At 35.9% G+C, this 21,918-nt stretch overlaps 1 long non-coding RNA gene across 1 annotated transcript; it reads right to left on the bottom strand.

The window, feature by feature from the left end:
- Nucleotides 1-20,144: 20,144 nt before the first annotated feature.
- LOC131249458 (uncharacterized) lies at nucleotides 20,145-21,646 on the bottom strand. The gene is made up of 3 exons (XR_009172850.1): nucleotides 21,252-21,646; nucleotides 20,745-20,816; nucleotides 20,145-20,221 (listed from the first exon to the last, which is right to left on the bottom strand). It is a non-coding gene; the product is annotated as an uncharacterized LOC131249458 (long non-coding RNA).
- Between the last annotated feature and the right edge of the window lie 272 nt (nucleotides 21,647-21,918).

The following is a 21,918-nucleotide window of genomic DNA, read 5'->3' on the forward strand; positions in this document are numbered from 1 at the left end:
CATTGACATGGATTTGGGCCAAAAAAGATCGAAATGGAAAATTTGAGAAAACAGGGGAGATTTTCTTTTATAAAGTAAGTGTTTGGGACCAAGTGGTTATGTATTTACTCCATTAAATTTGCTCGAAATTAATGGAGCAGACCTAGATGTGCGTCGGAGCTATCCGGATGAGCGGGGGTCCCTGGAAGGTGGGAACCGCTGTTATGACCATGATAAAGCTGTCCATTTCCTATGGACAGCATTAGAGGGGCCTGGCCATTTAGACAGGCCGTGTTTATATATTTGATCGAAATTAATAGAGCAGACCCGGATGTGCGTCGGAACTATTTAGAAGAGCGGGGTTGCCTGGAAAGATGGAACCGCTATTATGACCATGATGAAGCTGTTCATTTTTTATGGACAACATTGGAAGGGCCTGGCCATTTGCGCTGGATGGCCATGTTTATATCTGTATTTGCAGGGACCATACCCTTAACCTAAACCAAAACCTATAACCTAAAACATTAACCTATAACATAAACCTCAACCTTAACCTAAACCTAAACCTTAACCTAAAACCTAAAACCTAAACCTAAACCTAAAACCTAAATGTATTCTCAAATCCCTAAACTAAACCTACACTTAATCCTAATCTTAACTCCCTAACCTAAACCTATACCTAAACTTGAAAACCCAAACTTAAACCTAATCCCGAATCTGAACCCGATTTCCTAAACCTAAACCATAACCCATTCTCAGATCCAAAAACCTATAACCTAAACCAAAACCAAAACTTATAACCTTAACCCGAACCCATTCTCAAATCCAAAAACCTATAACCTAAACCTAAACCTTAACCTGAATCGTTAACCTATAACCTAAATCAAAACATATAACCTAAACTAAAACCAAAACATATATAACCTATACCCGAACCCATTATCAAATCCCAAAACCTCTAACCTAAACCAAAACCAAAACCTATAATCTAAACCCGAACCCATTCACAAATTTCAAAACCCAAACCTAAACCTAAACCTAAACCTAAAACCAAAACCAAAACCTATAACCTAAACTCAAATCCCTAAACCTAAACCTAAACCTAAACCAAAACCTATAACCTAAATGCGAACCCATTCTCAAATCCCAAAACCTATAACCTAAACCTAAATCGTAACCTAATCCTATAACCTAAACTCAAATCCCTAAACCTTAACCTATAACCTAACCTAAACCTATACTTATAACCTAAAACTATTCCCAAATCCCAAAACCTATAACCTAAACCTAACCTTTCCCTAAACCTATAACCTAAATTCAATTCCCTAAATCTAAACCTTGACCTAAACCTAAACCTATAGCCTAAACTTAAATCCCTAAACCTTAACCTATAACCTAACCTAAACCTATACTTACAACCTAAAATTATTCCCAAATCCCAAAACCTATAACCTAAACCTAACCTTTCCCTAAACCCATAACCTAAACTCAATTCCCTAAACCTAAACCTACACCTAATCCTAATCTTAACTCCCTAACCTAAATCTAAACCTAAACTTGAAAACCCAAACCTAAACCCAATTTCGAACCTGAACCCAATTTCCTAAACCTAAACCATAACCCATACTCAAATCCAAAAACCTATAACCTAAACTTAAACCAAAACCAAAACTTATAACCTAAACTCGAACCCATTCTCAAATCACAAAACCTATAACCTAAACCAAAACCTATAACCTAAACTCGAACCCATTCTCAAGTCACAAAACCTATAACGTAAACCTAAACCTTAACCTAAACCAATAACCTATAACCTAAACCAAAACCTATAACCAAAACCAAAACCAAAACCTACAACCTAAGCCCGAACCCATTCAAAAATCCCAAAACCTATAGCCTAAACCTAAACCTATAACCTAAACAAAAACCTATAACCAAAACCAAAACCAAAACCTATAACCTAAACTTGAACTCATTCTCAAATCCCAAAATCCTTAACCTAAACCAAAACCTTAACATAAACATATAACCTATAACCTAAATCAAAACCTATAACCTAAACCAAAACCAAAACCTATAACCTAAACCCGAACCTATTCTCAAATCTAAAAACCTATAACCAAAACCTATAACCTAAACCAAAACCTATAACCTAAACTAAAACCAAAACCTATAACCTAAACCCGAACCCATTCTCAAATCCCAAAACCTATAACCTAAACCTAAACCGTAACCTAATCCTATAACCTAAACTCAAATCCCTAAACTTTAACCTATAACCTAACCTAAACCTATACTTATAACCTAAAATTATTCCCAAATCTCAAAACCTATAACCTAAACCTAACCTGTCCCTAAACCTAAAACCTAAACTCAATTCCCTATACCTAAACCTAGACCTAAACCTAAACCTATAGCCTAAACTCAAATCCCTAAACCTTAACCTATAACCTAACCTAAACCTATACTTATAACCTAAAACTATTCCCAAATCGCAAAACCTATAACCTAAACCTAACCTTTCCCTAAACCTATAACCTAAACTCAATTCCCTAAACCTAAACCTAGACCTAAACCTAAACCTATAGCCTAAACTCAAATCCCTAAACTTTAACCTATAACCTAACCTAAAACTATTCCCAAATCCCAAAACCTATAACCAGAACCTAACCTGTCCCTAAACCTATAACCTAAACTCAATTCCCTATACCTAAACCTAGACCTACACCTAAACCTATAGCCGAACTCAAATCCCTAAACCTATACTTATAACCTAAAACTATTCCCAAATCCCAAAACTTATAACCTAAACCTAACCTTTCCCTAAACCTATAACCTAAACTCAATTCCCTAAACCTAAACCTAGACCTAAACCTAAACCTATAGCCTAAACTTAAATCCCTAAACCTTAACCTATAACTTAACCTAAACCTATACTTATAACCTAAAACTATTCCCAAATCCCAAAACCTATAACCTAAACCTAACCTTTCCCTAAACCTATAACCTAAACTCAATTCCCTAAACCTAAACCTAGACCTAAACCTAAACCTATAGCCTAAACTCAAATCCCTAAACCTTAACCTATAACCTAACCTAAACCTATACTTATAACCTAAAACTATTCCCAAATCCCAAAACCTATAACCTAAACCTAACCTTTCCCTAAACCTATAACCTAAACTCAATTCCCTAAACCTAAACCTACACCTAATCCTAATCTTAAATCTCTAACCTAAACCTAAACCTAAACTTGAAAACCCAAACCTAAACCCAATCTCGAACTTGAACCCAATTTCCTAAACCTAAACCATAACCCATACCCAAATCCAAAAACCTATAACCTAAACCAAAACCAAAACCAAAACTTATAACCTAAACCCGAACCCATTCTCAAATCACAAAACCTATAACCGAAACCAAAACCTATAACCTAAACCCGAACCCATTCTCAAATCGAAAAACCTATAACCTAAACCAAAACATATAACGTAAACCAAATCCCAAAACCTATAACTTAACCTTAACCTTTCCCTAAACCTATAACCTAAACTCAATTCCCTAAAGCTAAACCTACACCTAATCCTAATCTCAACTCCCTAACCTAAACCTAAATCTAAACTTGAAAACCCAATCCTGAACCTGAACCTAATTTCCTAAACCTAAACCATAACCCATTCTCAAATCCAAAAACCTATAACCTAAACCTAAACCTAAACTAAAACCAAAACTTATAACCTAAACCCGAACCCATTCTCAAATCCAAAAACCTATAATCTAAACCTAAACCTTAACCTAAACCGTTAACCTATAACCTAAATCAAAACCTATAACCTAAACCAAAACCAAAACCTATAACCTAAACCCAAACCCATTATCAAATTCCAAAACTTATAACCTAAACCAAAACCAAAACCTATAACCTAAACCCGAACCCATTCTCAAATCTCAAAACCTAAACCTAAACCTAAACCTAAACTTAAAACCTAAACCTAAACCTATAACCTAAACTCAAATCCCTAAACCTAAACCTAAACCTAATCCTATAACCTAAACTCAAATCCCTAAACCTTAACTTGTAACTTAACCTAAACCTATACTTATAACTTAAAATTATTCTCAAATCCCAAAACCTATAACTTAAACCTAACCATTCCCTAAACCTATAACCTAAACTCAATTCCCTAAACCTAAACCTACACCTAATCCTAATCTTAACTCCTTAACCTAACCTAAACTTGAAAACCCAAACCTAAACCCAATCCCGAACCTGAACCCAATTTCTTAAACCTAAACCATAACCCATACTCAAATCCAAAAACCTATCACCTAAACCTAAACCTAAACCAAAACTTATAACCTAAACTTGAACCCATTCTCAAATCACAAAACCTATAACCTAAACCAAAACCTATAACCTAAACCCGAACCCATTCTCAAATCCAAAAACCTATAACCTAAACCAAAACCTATAACCTAAACCTAACCTTTCCCTAAACCTATAACCTAAACTCAGTTCCCTAAAGCTAAACCTACACCTAATCCTAATCTCAACTCCCTAACCTAAACCTAAACCTAAACTTGAAAACCCAAACTTAAACCCAATCCCGAACCTGAACCTGATTTCCTAAACCTAAACCATAACCCATTCTCAAATCCAAAAACCTATAACCTAAACCTAAACCTAAACTAAAACTAAAACTTATAACCTAAACCCGAACCCATTCTCAAATCCAAAAACCTATAACCTAAACCTAAACCTTAACCTAAACCGTTAACCTATAACCTAAATTAAAACCTATAACCATAACCAAAACCAAAACCTATAACTAAACCCGAACCCATTATCAAATCCCAAAGCCTATAACCTAAACCAAAACCAAAACCTATAACCTAAACCCGAACCCATTCTCAAATCTCAAAACCCAAACCTGAACCTAAACCTAAACCTAAAACCTAAACCCAAACCTATAACCTAAACTCAAATCCCTAAACCTAAACCTAAACCTAATCCTATAACCTAAACTCAAATCCCTAAACCTTAACTTGTAACCTAACCTAAACTTATAACCTAAAACTATTCTCAAATCCCAAAACCTATAACCTAAACCTAACCTTTCCCTAAACCTATAACCTAAATTTAATTCACCTAAACCTACACCTAATCCTAATCTTAACTCCCTAACCTAAACCTAAACCTAAACCTAAACTTGAAAACCCAAACCTAAACCCAATCCCGAACCTGAACCCAATTTCCTAAACCTAAACCATAACCCATATTCAAATCCAAAAACCTATAACCTAAACCCGAACCCATTCTCAAATCACAAAACCTATAACCGAAACCCGAACCCATTCTCAAATCCAAAAACCTATAACCTAAACCTATAACCTAAACCAAAACCTATAACCTAAACCAAATCCCAAAACTTATAACTTAAACCTAACCTTTCCCAAAACCTATAACCTAAACTCAATTCCCTAAAGCTAAACCTATACCTAATCCTAATCTCAACTCCCTAACCTAAACCTAAACCTAAACTTGAAAACCCAAACTTAAACCCAATCCTGAACCTGAACCCGATTTCCTAAACCTAAACCATAACCCATTCTCAAATCCAAAAACCTATAACCTAAACTAAAACCAAAACTTATAACCTAAACCCGAACCCATTTTCAAATCTAAAAACCTACAACCTAAACCTAAACCTTAACTTAAACCGTTAACCTATAACCTAAATCAAAACCTATAACCAAAACCAAAACCAAAACCAAAACCTATAACCTAAACCCGAACCCATTATCAAATCCCAAAACCTATAACCTAAACCCGAACCCATTCTCAAATCTCAAAACACAAACCTAAACCTAAACCTAAACCTAAAACCTAAACCTAAACCTATAACCTAAACTCAAATCCCTAAACCTAAACCTAAACCTAATCCCATAACCTAAACTCAAATCCCTAAACCTTAACTTGTAACCTAACCTAAACCTATACTTATAACTTAAAACTATTCTCAAATCCTAAAACCTATAACCTAAACCTAACCTTTCCCTAAACCTATAACCTAAACTCAACTCCCTAAACCTAAACCTACACCTAATCCTAATCTTAACTTCCTAACCTAAACCTAAACCTAAACTTGAAAACCCAAACCTAAACCCAATCCCGAGCCTGAACCCAATTTCCTAAACTTGAACCATAACCCATACTCAAATCCAAAAACCTATAACCTAAACCTAAACCAAAACCAAAACTTATAACCTAAACCCGAACCCCTTCTCAAATCCCAAAACCTATAACCTAAACCCGAACCCATTCTCAAATCCCAAAACCTATAACGTAAACCTAAACCTTAACATAAACCTAAACTTTAACCTAAACCTAAACCTATAACCTATAACCAAAACCAAAACCTATAACCTAAACCAAAACCAAACCTATAACCTAAGCCCGAACTCATTCTCAAATCCCAAAGCTATAACCTAAACCTAAACCAAAACCTATAACCTAAACCTAAACCTATAACCTAAACCAAAACCAAAACCTATAACCTAAACTTGAACTCATTCTCAAATCCCAAAACCTTTAACCTAACCTAAACCTTAACATAAACATATAACCTATAACCTAAACCAAAACCAAAACCTATAACCTAAACCCGAACCCATTCTCAAATCCAAAAACCTATAACTTAAACCAAAACCAAAACCTATAACCTTAACCCGAACCCATTCTCAAATCCCAAAACCTATAACCTAAACCTAAACCGTAACCTAATCCTATAATCTAAACTCAAATCCCTAAACCTTAACCTATAACCTAATCTAAACCTATACTTATAACCAAAAACTATTCACAAATCCCAAAACCTATAACCTAAACCTAACCTTTCCCTAAACCTATAATCTAAACTCAATTCCCTAAACCTAAACCTAGACCTAAACCTAAACCTATAGCATAAACTCAAATCCCTAAACCTTAACCTATAACCTAACCTAAACCTATATTTATAACCTAAAACTATTCCCAAATCCCAAAACCTATGACCTAAACCTAACCTTTCCCTAAACCTATAACCTAAACTCAATTCCCTAAACCTAAACCTACACCTAATCCTAATCTCAACTCCCTAACCTAAACCTAAACCTAAACTTGAAAACCCAAACTTAAACCCAATCCTGAACCTGAACTCGATTTCCTAAACCTAAACCATAGCCCATTCTCAATTCCCTAAAGCTATAACCCATAACCTAAACTTATAACCTTTCCCTAAACCTTTAATTTAAACTTAAACTTAAAACCTAAATGTATTCTCAAATCCTTAAACCCAAACCTACACCTAATCCTAATCTTAACTACTTAACCTAAACCTAAACTTGAAAACCCAAACCTAAACCCGATCCTGAACCCGAACCCGATTTCCTAAACCTAAACCTTAACCTATAATCAAGTTCCCAAAAGCTATAACCTATAACCTAAACCTAAATCTATAACCTAAACCTAAACCTTAACCTAAACCTAAACCAAAACCTATAACCTAAACCTTAACCTATAAGCTAAACTTAATTATAACCTATAGCCTAACTTTAACCTAAACCTATAACCTAAACCAAAACCAAAACCTATAATCATATGGCGAGACCATTTCTTTTGTGTCAATTTCATTCCTCTTTGAGTTTTTTTTTAATTCATTAAGAAGAAAAAAAGTGGTTATACATGATGCACTTCTTTCACTATCTTTCTTTTCCCCAATGGGCATTCTAATTTATGAATGACATGACTGTTTGTAGGATGATGTAATTTTAGTAGCTATTGAAATTTCAGGGTGAAGTCGAGCACATTTCTCTAATGAAGCCAAAGATTTGTATTTTCAGCATCATTGTAATTGTAACTGTAATTGATTGAATGAAGGATTGTAATTGTAATTGATTGAATGAAGGATTGTAATTGAAGGAATGAATGATGTAATTGATTGAATGAAGGATTGTAATTGAATGAATGAATTATTGTAATTGAATGAATGAATGATTGTACAGGTGGTAATTGAATGAATAAATGATTTAAATGTACAAAATAGCTATGGATATTGACCGTGGCCACTAATCAGACAAGTGTAGCCTTTTCAATTTTGGCATATTGCTACGGACCTTCAGCTACAAATAAGATTCATAGCTGTTTGAAGTTTTTGCTACATATATAATTGCTACGGATTATATCTGTAGCTATTTAACCTATAGCTACGGATTAAATCCGTAGCCACTAATCAGATAGGTGTAGCCTTTTCAATTTTGACCTATTGCTATGGACTTTCAACTACAAATAATATCCGTAGTTGTTTGAAGTTTTTGCTACAGATATAATTGCTACAGATTATATCTGTAGCTATTTAACTTATAGCTATGGATTAAGTCCGTATCCATAAGTTCCGGACCTATTGTTATGGCACCTACAACGACGGTCGTGTTGCGGACTGGCTACGGTTTTAGTCCGTAGCCATAGGTCTATGGCTAAGGATTTTATCCGTAGCCTTTGTCCCTTTTTTTGGTAGTGCTAGTGTGATAAATATATCGAAAAATCCAATTCAGCATTCTTGTATAAAACATTTTGACATAAGATATCATTACATACGAGAATTAATTGAAGATAAGACTATCATGCTGGAATACATTCAAATTGAGAAACAACTTGCAAATATCCTGACTAAGCCGCTTGACAGTGTCAAATTCTCAAATTTAAAGCATGATATTGGATTATGTGTTGTTAAATAATGATATTTGTATTTTTACATTTCTTTTTGCATTTATTCTCTATTTTTTAATTGTAAATAATTTTTACATTAAAAGAAAATCAAATGAAAAAATAAAATTAAAATAATTTGTGCATTAATATGGACGACATTTTTGATAACTTGGAAGCTTTCGAAGATACGCCGGACTCAGACTATCACCCCTCTCAATTTTATGAGAGGTTGTCAACATTAAAACATAAAGTGGATTCAAGTATCTTAAGAATCATTAGTCCAAACTCAAAAAAAGAATATTAAGTACATCAAAAAGTACTTTCATAGATTTAGTAGGAGTTTAAGGATTAATGATCCTATGATGCCTGCTCCATCCTCTTCTGAGTCAGAGTGAGATTATTATTTTTTGTTACTGCTGGGTCTGTAATAACTTTGTATTATAATGGTTTGGTGTGACTTGATACACTGTTTTATAGTGTATGCTACTTTTTATATGATGTTATGTTTCTTTTCACTTGCATTGATGATATTCTTTCATTTCATTCATAATGCTAATGCATTTATATTATGAATTCTTCCTTTGTCAACTTGTGACAAAAAGGGTCAGAAATAAATTATATAAATATGTAATGTGATGCGTGTGGAAATTTGTGAAATTTATTACTAATATGTGAAGAAATTGAAAAATCATATATATATATATATATGCTTGTGAATATATTAGGATAAAATAGTGTTTCGACAAGAAACAAATGCATTTAGTTTGGAGATTTATCATTCAATAATAACAAAGAAAATAGAAGAATATTGATCATCATAGATTTTGTTAATTCTGAGTTTATTTACATCCTTATATCTCCCTTGATTCTGAAACAAATTATAGAGAATTAGTGCAAGCATGAAAGGAGAAGTAGTTCAATGGCAATTTTGGAGTGTTTTACATCCATCGAAGCAACAGAGGTGTTGTGTGGGTCCAAGATCCTTGCTTCATGCTGACATTCGTTTGTTGCATAGGTACACACAACTCATCTTGAGTTGCACGATTCCGCATAACTAATCCTTCCAATACTTATTCCCTCTCTCTCTCTCTCTCTCTCTCTCTCTCTCCTGGCACCTCTCTAAAACCTCTGATGATGATACAAATGAAAGGGGGAAGGGCTATTTATAGGCTTTTTGACGTGTGAGACATCGATTTTTGTGCCACAGTCCCCATTCCGCATAACATTATTCACCCACGCAACTATTCACCTACGCAACTACTCATCCACAGCATAATTCATTCCACATAACTATTCATCGCAGTAGATTTTCTAGAGAGGGATGATAGAGAGAGGGCAGTGCAATGGGCAGGGCTACCTATCTTGGACCTTGATGTGTAATAAACCAAACTCCTATCGACTTGAATATTTTTTGTGCCCCAATAGATGCCCCCTCAATCCTTCTTTGATTGTTTTACGAAATCAAATGGAGGATCGATCTTCTTCTGTACAAAAATCCTTTCACGTCAGAGAATGATCGGTTTAACAGAGATCTTCAACAGTCAAGTTCGAACGGAAGACTGAATGATCCGGCTTGAATAGAAGACTAAATGATCGTGCTCGAACGGAAGACTAAATGATCACGCTTGAATGGAAGATTGAATGATCGGGCTTGAATGGAAGACTGAATGCCCCCAGTCAAAAGCACTGAATAAATAATTCAATAAGAAGGATGATGGCAGCAATGAAAGCACTCTATCTTTATAGTGGTTAATCAGATTGAACTCCTTTCTATAAACATGGCCACAATTGCATCCTCCACAGTTTTAACTCCCTTATTCGCATAATTCTCTTTTCATCGAAACTTGCTACTATAACAGCTGTGGCGACTTCATCTTTGAGGAACTTGATCAGAGAACCATCTTTCAAGATTTTAGAATGACTATAATATTTGCAATATGATAATGATTTGGTCATTCCATCTTTATGCTTGTTAGCATGTTTTGCATTGCATTTGTTGCATTCTTTACTTATTATATCGTGCTTTCAGAGATGTCATTTTTTTCTCTAAAGGCTCAAATGTTGAGTCTTTTCTAGTTTGTATTCCTTATCATTTCTTCATAGGCTGGCTAGGAGTGTATTTTCCTTAGACATTTGCTAATTCTTAAAGACCCTATTCAAATCCTCGTTTGCTTCCACTCCAACATCATCAACTGAGAAAGATGCTTGAAAGATTGAATGCTTGGGTTGCCAGAAAAATAGAGAATACTTCTTTCAATTTCCATTTAGTAGATTTTCGGAGGTCATATAAGTGACTGATGATGGTTCTATTTCTTTTGGCGAACATTCATTTCTTGTCTCCATCAGGTCCAATACTCTTCCATTGAGGGAAGATAGTTCATTTTGGCATGAACCATATTATCCAAGCAGATTTGCTCGTCAATTTAGATTTGACCAGACCGTAACGGAGACTTGTAATATTATTACTAGAGTAATGAGAAGTTATTGCATCGAACCATATAACTAGGCCTTGCTATAGAAGCAACTTTTGAATGTTCATACTGGATCACACTTTATAATTTGTGGCTATAATTATCCAGTTCATGCTTCTTATAGTTGGATGCGTTGGTGGGCTCATCAATATTACTTAGTGTGCAATTATTACCCAGTTAATTGTACCATATGGATTCCTCCACCACACAAAAGAAATTATCAGAAAGATCAAGGCATAAATTACTTTAAAGAAATAAATCATACCCCCTCTCTAGGTCAACTTTGTATAAAGATTTCTTCAGAAGATAATATTTACAAAATGAAGCCTGTTGATACCCTTGAAGGATGGATAGCATTTGGTGCTCCTTTGAAGAATCTAAAGAATACATTTGAATGTTTTAGATCATCCAAAAGAGAATGATAATTCTTCATATTTTCATCCTCCTCCACCTTTACAGATTTTACAAGATAACCTTCCTTCATTGTCAGGAAAGCAAGAGACAGGAAGGCATCGTTACTCTCTTCGGAAGGATAAGCATATTATAATTAAAGACTCATAGTCGATCTTGAAGAATTTAACTTTTGCATAGAAAGTAGCAAGCATTTTGAACAAACTTGCTACTGCTATAATTTGAAGCTGATTCAAGAGAAACGCATTTCTGTATGTTGTTTAATCAGTGTTTGAGATTTTCATGATTTATTGTATCATATCAGGCAATTGGATATTGTTTCGAACAAGAAACAAATGCATTTGATTTGGGGGATTCCATTCACTCAATGATTAATAAAAGAAGATGAAGAAGATAATCATGACATTTTTTCATTCTGAATTCTTTTACATCCTTTCTCTCCTTTGATTTCAAAATAGAATATTCATAGAATCATAATACAAAGCAAATGTGACATATATCTTGATCACTCCATTGATCAAATCTGAAGCTTTTTTGTTTGATCTTTAACTGCTTGAGAAATCACACATATGTCACTTTAGCGGAGAAATATCATTGTATGCTGGCAGCACTTTGCACAGGAGCATTGTGCGCTGGAGGCATTGTGTGCCGAAGCTTATTGTGCGCTACAGCCTGTTGTGCGCTGACAGTGTTGTGCACCGCACAACACCTATTTCGTACAATGGGTCTGGACTATACCTTTTTCCCTCCAAGGTCTGCTCCTCTCCTTTTTTTTCTCCTGAATCTAGTACTAATGACCCCTTTAAAGGGGTCATGGGGTATTTATAGCTCTCCCACATGTGTGAATATGCCACGTATTCATTGTACGCCGATCCCCCCTATGCGGACCTGAGTATGCGGTCTTCATTGTGCGCCCCCTACTGTGCGAGCTCCATTGCACACCCCCACTGTGCGGGCTCCATTACGCAGACTCCATTGCGTAGGCTTCATTGCGTGGACTGGCTTGTTTTAGCACATAGCGCCTTTGCGTGCAACAAAAATTGCCTCTCTCTTTTTATGCCTCAACAGATGCCCCCTTGATCCTGCATTTTTTGTTTTTTTATTTATAAAAAATAAAAATCTGGGATCAATACTTCAATACTCTAACTAAATTTCACTCCATTCTTTCCATTGCACGCTTTTTACCATTTTACGCATAATGACTTGCGCATGATGAATTGCGCACACTAGATCGCGCAAGCCTATAAATATAGAGTCAGCACTTGCTTTCTTTACTCAGCTTCACTTCCCATTCGTCGAAGTCCTTTTGTGCGCTGAACCTCTCTGCGCACAACAACAGGTAGCACACAACGCCTTATGCGCACAATACTTTCTTGCACACAATGACTTCTTGCACACAATGGATTTTATCCACAATGGCTTCTTTCACACAATGGATTTTGCGCATAATGGCTTCTTGCGCACAATAACCCTATGCACAATGAACTTTACACACAGTGCAAACTTGTTCATAATCGGAACTTGCTTTCTCCCTGCACGCAGCAAGATTTGCTCTACTCTTTCAACTTCTGGGACTTAGAATTATCATGCATACTTCAAACTTCTTTCCCTGATTTTAATTTGTTCATTAACTTTTGTGTATTTGCAAATTCCACAGATCTCCGATGGCTAGCTCTAAGAGACCTCATGCTTCCCCAAATACTGTTGGACCCTCAGACTCTCAACCAGCTGAGGCTCACACTTGAAAAAAAACCTAGATCTACTGAAGGCTATTCTTCCTTCTTTAAGGAACCCGCTCCTTCTATCATCAATTTCGCTGACTACTCCAATGTCTGTCCGACCACATTCCCACGACCGTCCTGATGAGAGAGATAGAGGGACCTCCCACTGAAGGCCAAGAGTCTGATTGGGACGACTGGCTAAAATCCACTGCCAATCTCCGAACAGACAATACCCGCCTGGCCCCTGCCGAATCTTCCCCCTCTTTATCAATTTTGAAGAAAGTAAGGGAAAATAATAAAGATGAAGCCTTCCAAGAGAAAATCCAGGAGCACAATAAGAGATGCTTCCAAAACGCCTGGGCTATGATCAAGTCTAACGCTGACACCATCAAATTCCGCAATCCATACAATGATGAGACTATCATCATCCCCTTACATCTCCAGCATCATCTGTCAATACTCTAAAGTGAACCGACCGACTATATGACACAAAACTGACTCTTATATGTGTCAAATTGGGTCATCAAAGAGCTAAAAATCCTTGAGGGCTATCTTATGGAAAATGCCTAATCCAGAAGACCAGGTAGATATCATACATGCACTTCCTTACACCATGTTACAACCCTCATGCCCTATACCCCACTCATTACTTCGAGACAATTCAACAGCGTTTTTGTGATCGCGACTCTCTGTGGGGTAAAGATGAATTTAGGACACAGGGTCTTTGGGCTGATCGTCCATACTATAACACATGGACTAAAGCAATCTTAAAGAAATATAAAGATGTTCTCATTACGGCGAAGATATATTATGCTATAGAAGCCACCTCAGAGTTCTTTCACAAGGACATTATGATTTACAAGAGCTTTCTAAAGTACTGGTCTTCTACTGTAAATTCTTTTCACCTCTCGGTTGGTGAAGTAAGTATCACTCCGTGGGATCTACATAGGATGGCAGGTTTGCCTATCTCCGGATCCTTTTTGGATGAGTACATTCCTACGAACAAGAAATTTTCTTACGTTGCCCCTAATAGGGTGCCTAAGATTTCAGCATCTACCATTGAACTCTTCCACGAGATGTCTTGCTTCCCCGATGTTCACAAGATATCCACTCTTCAATGGCTCACACATTTCTCACGATACCAACTATAAAGCATTTCAACATTCCTTTTCCCTTTCAGACAAAATTTTTTTCACACATGTATATATCCTTATTTCACTTTTTTTCGTCCCTTAGGTTCCCTGGCAGTCAATGCGCCGAATTGGAAGCCACTTGCAAAAAAGATAAAGGGTCCAACCAAATTCACCATTGAGACTAAGTTTCTTTCTTGGCTTATTGGTTAAGCTTGGTTGTCCTTCCTAGTTCGAAAAGCTCGAACTCTGTTCGACTAACCTTATTTGTAGCAACATGCACTATGGCGGAAGGCAGGAAAAATTATTCTCAAGCTCCCTATCACGCCCTAAACTCGGAAACCGTGCTCACAAAATTCCTGATCACCAAATCCGGTACCGACGGCCTCCATAGAACCCCATTCTCGGCTCCCAACGTGCATACGCCATATTCTGATCCTGGGATGGTTTAGTTTATAGGTTATAGGTTTAGGTTTAGGTTAAGGTTCTAGGTTTAGGTTTAGGTGTAGATTATAGGTAGGTTATAGGTTATAGGTTATAGGTTATAGGTTTGGGTTTAGGTTTGGGTTTAAGTTATAGGTTATATAGGTTTAGGAATTTGGGTTTGGGTTTAGATTTAGGTTAAGGTTAAGGTTATAGGTTTAGGTTTAGGGATTTGAGAATAGGTTATAGGATTAGGTTATAGGTTATAGGTTATAGGTTTAGGAATTCGGGTTCAGGTTTAGGTTTAGGTTAAGGTTAAGGTTATAGGTTTAGATTTAGGGATTTGAGAATAGGTTATAGGATTAGGTTATAGGTTATAGGTTATAGGTTTAGGTTTAGGTTTAGGGATTTGAGAATAGGTTTAGGTTTAGGTTATAGGTTATAGATTTAGTTTATAGGTTATAAGTTTAGGTTTAGGTTAAGGTTTAGGTTAAGGTTATAGGTTTAGGTTTAGGTGGGTTATAGGTTATAGGTTATAGGTTTGGGTTTATAGGTTATAGGTTTAGGTTTAGGTTTAGGGATTTGAGAATAGGTTTAGGTTTAGGTTATAGGTTATAGATTTAGTTTATAGGTTATAAGTTTAGGTTTAGGTTAAGGTTTAGGTTAAGGTTATAGGTTTAGGTTTAGGTGGGTTATAGGTTTAGGTTTAGGTTTAGGTTTAGGATTTGAGAATAGGTTTAGGTTTAGGTTATAGGTTATAGGTTTAGTTTATAGGTTTAGCTTTAGGTTAAGGTTATAGGTTATAGGTTTAGGTGTAGGTTATAGGTAGGTTATAGGTTTGGGTTTAGGTTTAGGTTATAGGTTATAGGTTTAGATTGAGGTTATAGGTTATGGGTTTAGGAATTTGGGTTCGGGTTTAGGTTTAGGTTAGGGTTAAGGTTATAGGATTAGGTTTAGGGATTTGAGAATAGGTTATAAGTTATAGGTTATAGGATTAGGTTTAGGTTTAGGTTATAGGTTATAGGTTTAGTTTTAGGTTTAGGTTTAAGGATTTGAGAATAGGTTTAGGTTTAGGGTTCAGGTTCGGGACCGGGCCTATAGTGATGTTTATTTATCATACAACCTATTCATAAGATCACACAGACAGTGATGAAGGGAAAAAATAAATATCAGCGGTTCCTACCTTCCAGGGACCCTCGCTCAACATCCGGATAGCTCCAACGCACATCCGGATCTGCTTCATCAATTTCGAGATAATACATAAACACGGGCCTGTCCAAATGGCCAGGCCACCCATATTGCTGTCCATAGGAAATAGACAGCTTCATCATGGTCATAACAGCGGTTCTCACCTTCCAGGGACCCCCGCTCAACATCCGGATAGCTTCGACAATAATATGGTAAAGCATTTTAAATTTTAAATCATGGTTATCTATTCGAATTCTATGAAACTCAAATATCAATTACAGTTTAACAGTGTTTCGTCTGTTGTTTTTATTTTTCAGTTTCTAACTCTAGAGCAGGGAAATAAAACATATAAATGCATCTAACCAAAAAAAGCACAAAAAGGGAAGAGTGATTTTAGCAGCCATTCTTAAACCAAAAATATATCCATTCCAATTTTGTAATATTGGTGTAGTGACATTTAACCTATCTTACCAAGCAGGATCATCCACCAGGGACCCACTGTATGAGTGATTTTAGCAGGATCTTCCATCCATTCATCTAGTGTCCCTCCATGAAGCATGCCCATAGCTCAAAAGTCACAGTTTCTGAATTTCTGTGCTGTATTAGTCTAAAAAAATGGGCCAAATTTACATCAATCAGCATGCCTAAGGACCATTCAATAACTGATCTTTTGGACTGGAACGAAAGCTTGTATGGGTAACACATCATATATGCGTCTACGAATCAAAGGTCATGATTGCTCAACCAATCTGATTTTGGGACAATGACTTCAAGACAGTGGGTCACACAATTCAATCCGGCTTTAATTTGAGTTCATGGATGTCTCATGTACATTGTCTGATGAAAGCCCATCCTTGCACTTGGTTTCTCCATTAGAACTAGGTACATGGTCTACACATAAATCAAGTCAATACAAAAAATAAAAATAAAAATAAAATAAAATAAAAAAACTAAACAAAACTAATCATACTCTTCTCACGAAGTTGGTAGCTTTCATAAATCAAGGATGGAATGGACCAAAATTTCCAAGGTGGTAGCTTTTTCTTTAAAAAAAAAAAAAAACTGTCAGTAGATTAAGCTGAACCCAATGATGATGATGATGATCAGTTTTAGATTCATAAGTGGATTAAACTAAACCTGGTGATGATGATGAAATGGAAAGCCATAAGTTCTCATGAAGACTATTGGCAAAATAGAAGTAACAATGAATGGAGGGAAAAAAAGCACACAAGAGTTTTCTTGTGTGCGGCTGTAATTCTCTTGGATTTGCAACCCTCCACATGAAATAGTAACTCTGCCCCAAACTATACATCAGGTACTAACTATGCCCCAACCAAAAGTCTGACCTAAAGAAAACTAATGTGAGAGAGTTAAAATGATAGAAGGAAAAGAAGATGAAATGGAAATGCATGGAATAACTCTAGAGATACCTGTTATCAGCAACCTTTTGTTCTAACATACAATACCAGTTCCTTTATCTACACATGAAAACAAAAGAATATCAAGAAAATAGAAATTTTATTACCAACCATTTTCTAGAGTCCTATGATTATCATATATCCAGATTTTCTTTCCAGAAAAGGTACTTATATTGCCTGCTTATGCAAGTAAATTTGCAATTTAAGAAAACACAAGTGAATGTTTTAAATTCATTTTTTTGACATAATCAACACCCAAACAATACATCATGACTTGAAGTGTATATTTAGAAGCAAGGAAAATACAATTTGGTCATTTCAGTGTATAAGTACAAATAATTGCAATTTGTTTCAACAACACATTCACATCAAAAAATTGGTTTGCCTAACCTGTGAGAGCCAAGTTAGCATAAAAAAAGGACTTAATGGTCCCAATATCTTCCCAGTAGCCATTAAATAGATATGCCTGCCAAGTTATGAATGTGGCAGCCTTGTTAGAGACTTTTACTACTATGGCTTAAATGCCCAATTTTTGTTCTCAGAAAACTGAGACTAATATATGGTTCCTTTCTTTATATAAAGGCTGACTGGAACCTGATAACTCACTCTTAGGCCTAGAAAGGTGCCAACAATTGTAGCAGCAACCCCCTTGTAAACTGGCCTTTGAGAGAATCTACACTTTTTTTTTAAAAGAGATAATCTACAATAATATAGAGGATTTTGAGGAATTCATTACCTGAACATTGTATTCTTCAACAGCCATTGGAATGATCTCTGATCCAAAATCCATTAAATGTAGAATTTGGCTTCAACCCTTTCAACAGGAAGCACTAACATGCATGCATGTATTTTATCCATATGTTCATCTATATGCACATTGTACACATGACAATCTAGCATGGATAGGTTAGGAAGATCACTTGTAGAATTTTATTTTATTTTTGTTCTACAAGTCGTTGCTAGTTTAGCGTGTAGCCATACATGCCACTGTAACCTACCACATTTTAACCAGTCGCTAGCACGTGGGGGATATGTACAAGTGCTATCCATCAGAGAACTCCTTCATAATGCAATTGAGTCTTCAATTTAAAATTCAAATTCAGATGACGGGAAATGAAATGGTGTCAGGTTGGTGACATGGCATGTGCTTGGCACATGACATGGTGTGTGGGTTGAAAGCTGAAGTGTATAAAAGAAGAAATGCAAGTTTGTATTAGTCTTCCAGCCGCATCATATTTTGAAGAGTTGGAAGGAAGAACTAAAAAAAATAATTCAGCCCTCTCCAAGAGCCAAGCCAAATCATATGAAGGTTTAAGAAGAAGAAAATAAACCTGATGTATTTTCCTTCTTCTTCTTCTTCTTTTCTATTCTCTTCAATGTGTAAGATTTTTAACATCTTGTGAAGCTTTCATCTTCATGGATGTTGATGATTGTTAGTTTTATTGTTTGAGATTGTGAAAGCTTTTATTAATTTGATAAAATATAAAAGAGACTGATAACTGAAATGAAACAAATGACATTAAACTTGTAAGAGATGCTTCCATGATAAGATCTCCTTCTTCATCACCATTTTCATCATCTACAACAATCACAAAGTAGAGAATAAAAGACAGATTAACTATAGTTTAAGAGCTACTGGTCTCAAAATTCAATGAACTAGAAGAAATAACTTAGGCTAGCTTTGGATGTAGTACCCATCTAAAGTTCTTACATTAGTGGTCAAACAGAGCAAGCAAGCTGTTGTAGTACCCATCTACAATCAACAGCCCAACTTGTTCAAAATTCAAAAATTCTAAAAATAAAATAAAAAATCAATACCCATCTTTCTGAATTCTTTAAAAGACAAACAAGTATAAGAACATATTTTGTTTCTGAACTGTAATTCTATCAATTTCTCATTGGTTAACCATATATTTTATTTTCTTACATGGCCGCTATTTTTTTTCTTCTCCAATAGAAGGGAATTGAAAAGCATGATTTTGATGTAGCGAGTACAATAAAGTTGCAACAAATACTAAACCTGATCAGTGCCTCTCCAGCTAAAAGAACCAGATCCAGGTTGTTAAGATAAATGAGCTTGGAAAGTGCTCTCGTCAGTGTTGTTCATTTGTCTTGAAATGTAACATTAAATTATGCAACTGAGTACACAAATGCACACCAGTGAAGAAATACAAGACTCGTGGAAGGTACTCCAACTACCAAAAGAGCAAAAGAGAAGGAAAACAAATTAACCCCAAAGATATCCTACATAATAGTTACCTACATCCACCTAGCTATATCTACAAAAACAACATCTAATTTATTGCGAGTAGCCTTCTGGATAGCTTCATTTGCTACAATTGCTGAATCTTTTTCGTACCCTTTCGCAAATATAGGAAATTGAAAGGTAATTTTAGCAACAGTTGATCAGCTTAGATAAATATTATCTTACAAAAATGAGACCAACACTTTCTCCTATTTTACAGAAATGAGACGAGGAGTTAAAAAAACTATTGCATGCCTGTGAACAAGATACCAACAACTGCAAGCAGACTGTAAAATCCATTTTGAATTCTATATAATTAAATAAAAAGGACTTTGGGGCCCGCTTAATCCTCTAAAGCATATTGCAGTTCTTCAGAAACTGCTTATGTTCCTTTTAGCTGAACATGCTTAATGTTCTTATCTTCTTACCACACAACACATACATGCCCACTATTTCCTCAATAGTTGTCATCCTTTATGTTGTTGCACCCTGCATAATGAGAGGATACAAATCATTTTCATACCTTGGAATTTTGTATTTCTATAGTTAAAGAAGTGCTATTAATATCCACTAACAAACATTTTGAGATAAGCGGTGTGATCCAATAGCCATTGCAACTGAGAGAACAACAATTGGCAACAAATGTCATATTGGTTTTAAAGTCTAAGGCTGCATTTGGAGCACAAGTGGATTTGAGTTGCAAACATTTAGTGGAAATGGCCACCCATGCAAAAGTTGGGCCACTCCATGAACATCACCTTTGTCGAGAATCAGGTTGATCCACTCATCAGATGGGCCACCCCTGTATATTGATCTAGGCCCTGGGCTATCCATTTATATTGATTGTCCCATCTGATGAGTGAATCTAGCTAATTGTGGAGCCTACCATTTGCATGACTCAAAGGTCACACCAAATACTGATTACGAAAAATAAAATAAAAAACCACATATCAATAGTTTCAAATCTAAGAAACTCATGACACAATCCAAGGCATGAAAATATTGTGCTTACAAACAATATCTGTTCTCTATCATGCTCTCCCACTTCCTCTAGAAGCCTCACTTTCAATTGTTGAGGCATGTCCTGCAGCATTAAGTTTCAATGTAGGTCATCCAACCATACAACCATGTGGGCCGACTCATGGGTAGAGAAAAAAATATGGGACTCAAATGCAATCCACATAAAACATTCCTTGTGGAGACATTTCATCAAACAGTTAGCATGCATCACATACAGGAGATTATATATAATAGATTTTTTTAGTTTTTACAAGGCCATTGTTCAGTGACCTAAATTCTGATATCATATATGATCCATGCACCAAAAAACTGAAAAAAGGGGGCCCAACTTATATAAAATGAAAAGGAAAAAATTAATAATAACTGGTAATTTACTAACAAACTGGAGATTGGTAAGGAACATAATCAAAACCCTCAATTCAAAAGACCCAAATTAGATGCATTGAGTCAAAAGCACCTAATCAATTGTCCATATCAAAAAATCCTGAGTCTAATATACCTTGATGATTTGGGCTATGATTGGAAGCACGGTGTACCGTGATGTAGCCAAAATTTTTAGGGTTGAGTTCTTCCATGATCAAAAAGGGGTATTCTTCTGCTTGTTCTTTCGACTTCAATAGCTTGTTCGTAAAAGCACTCGCCATGGCTGCATATGGAAGAAGAGAAGAAAAATCCTCACCTCTTGCACTTCCTCTCTTGTTATTTTCCCATCTGCATTGCCATACACCCTACGAAAACACCACCAAACCTCAATAAACAAAGAGAGAGAGAGAGAGGGTCGGTTGGTTTTTGCAAGGAGGAGAGAAGGGTTTTGGGAGATAAGGGTTTGAGAGCGTCGAGTGTTGGAGAAGGGTTTGGGAGAGTAGGGATTCGGTAAAAGAGGTGAGAGAGTGTGAGAGAAATGGGGGGAGATTTGGGCGCGGCTCTGTTTTAAGCGCACACCCAATTTTGGACGGAGGGACCATGGACGGTCCTCTCAGGGGCTCCGTGGGTCCCACCATGATGTATTTTCTTTATCCATTCTGTCCATTAATTTTAATAAATTATTTTGGTTAATAATCCTAAACATAAAGTAGATTAAAGGCCCAAGTAGACCACACCATAGGAAGCACATGTGATTTAATCTCCACGTTTCCTACCATGTGGTCTACTTTAGCCTTCGATCT

The sequence above is a fragment of the Magnolia sinica genome, chromosome 1 (assembly GCF_029962835.1).
Source record: "Magnolia sinica isolate HGM2019 chromosome 1, MsV1, whole genome shotgun sequence".
NCBI lineage: Eukaryota > Viridiplantae > Streptophyta > Magnoliopsida > Magnoliales > Magnoliaceae > Magnolia > Magnolia sinica.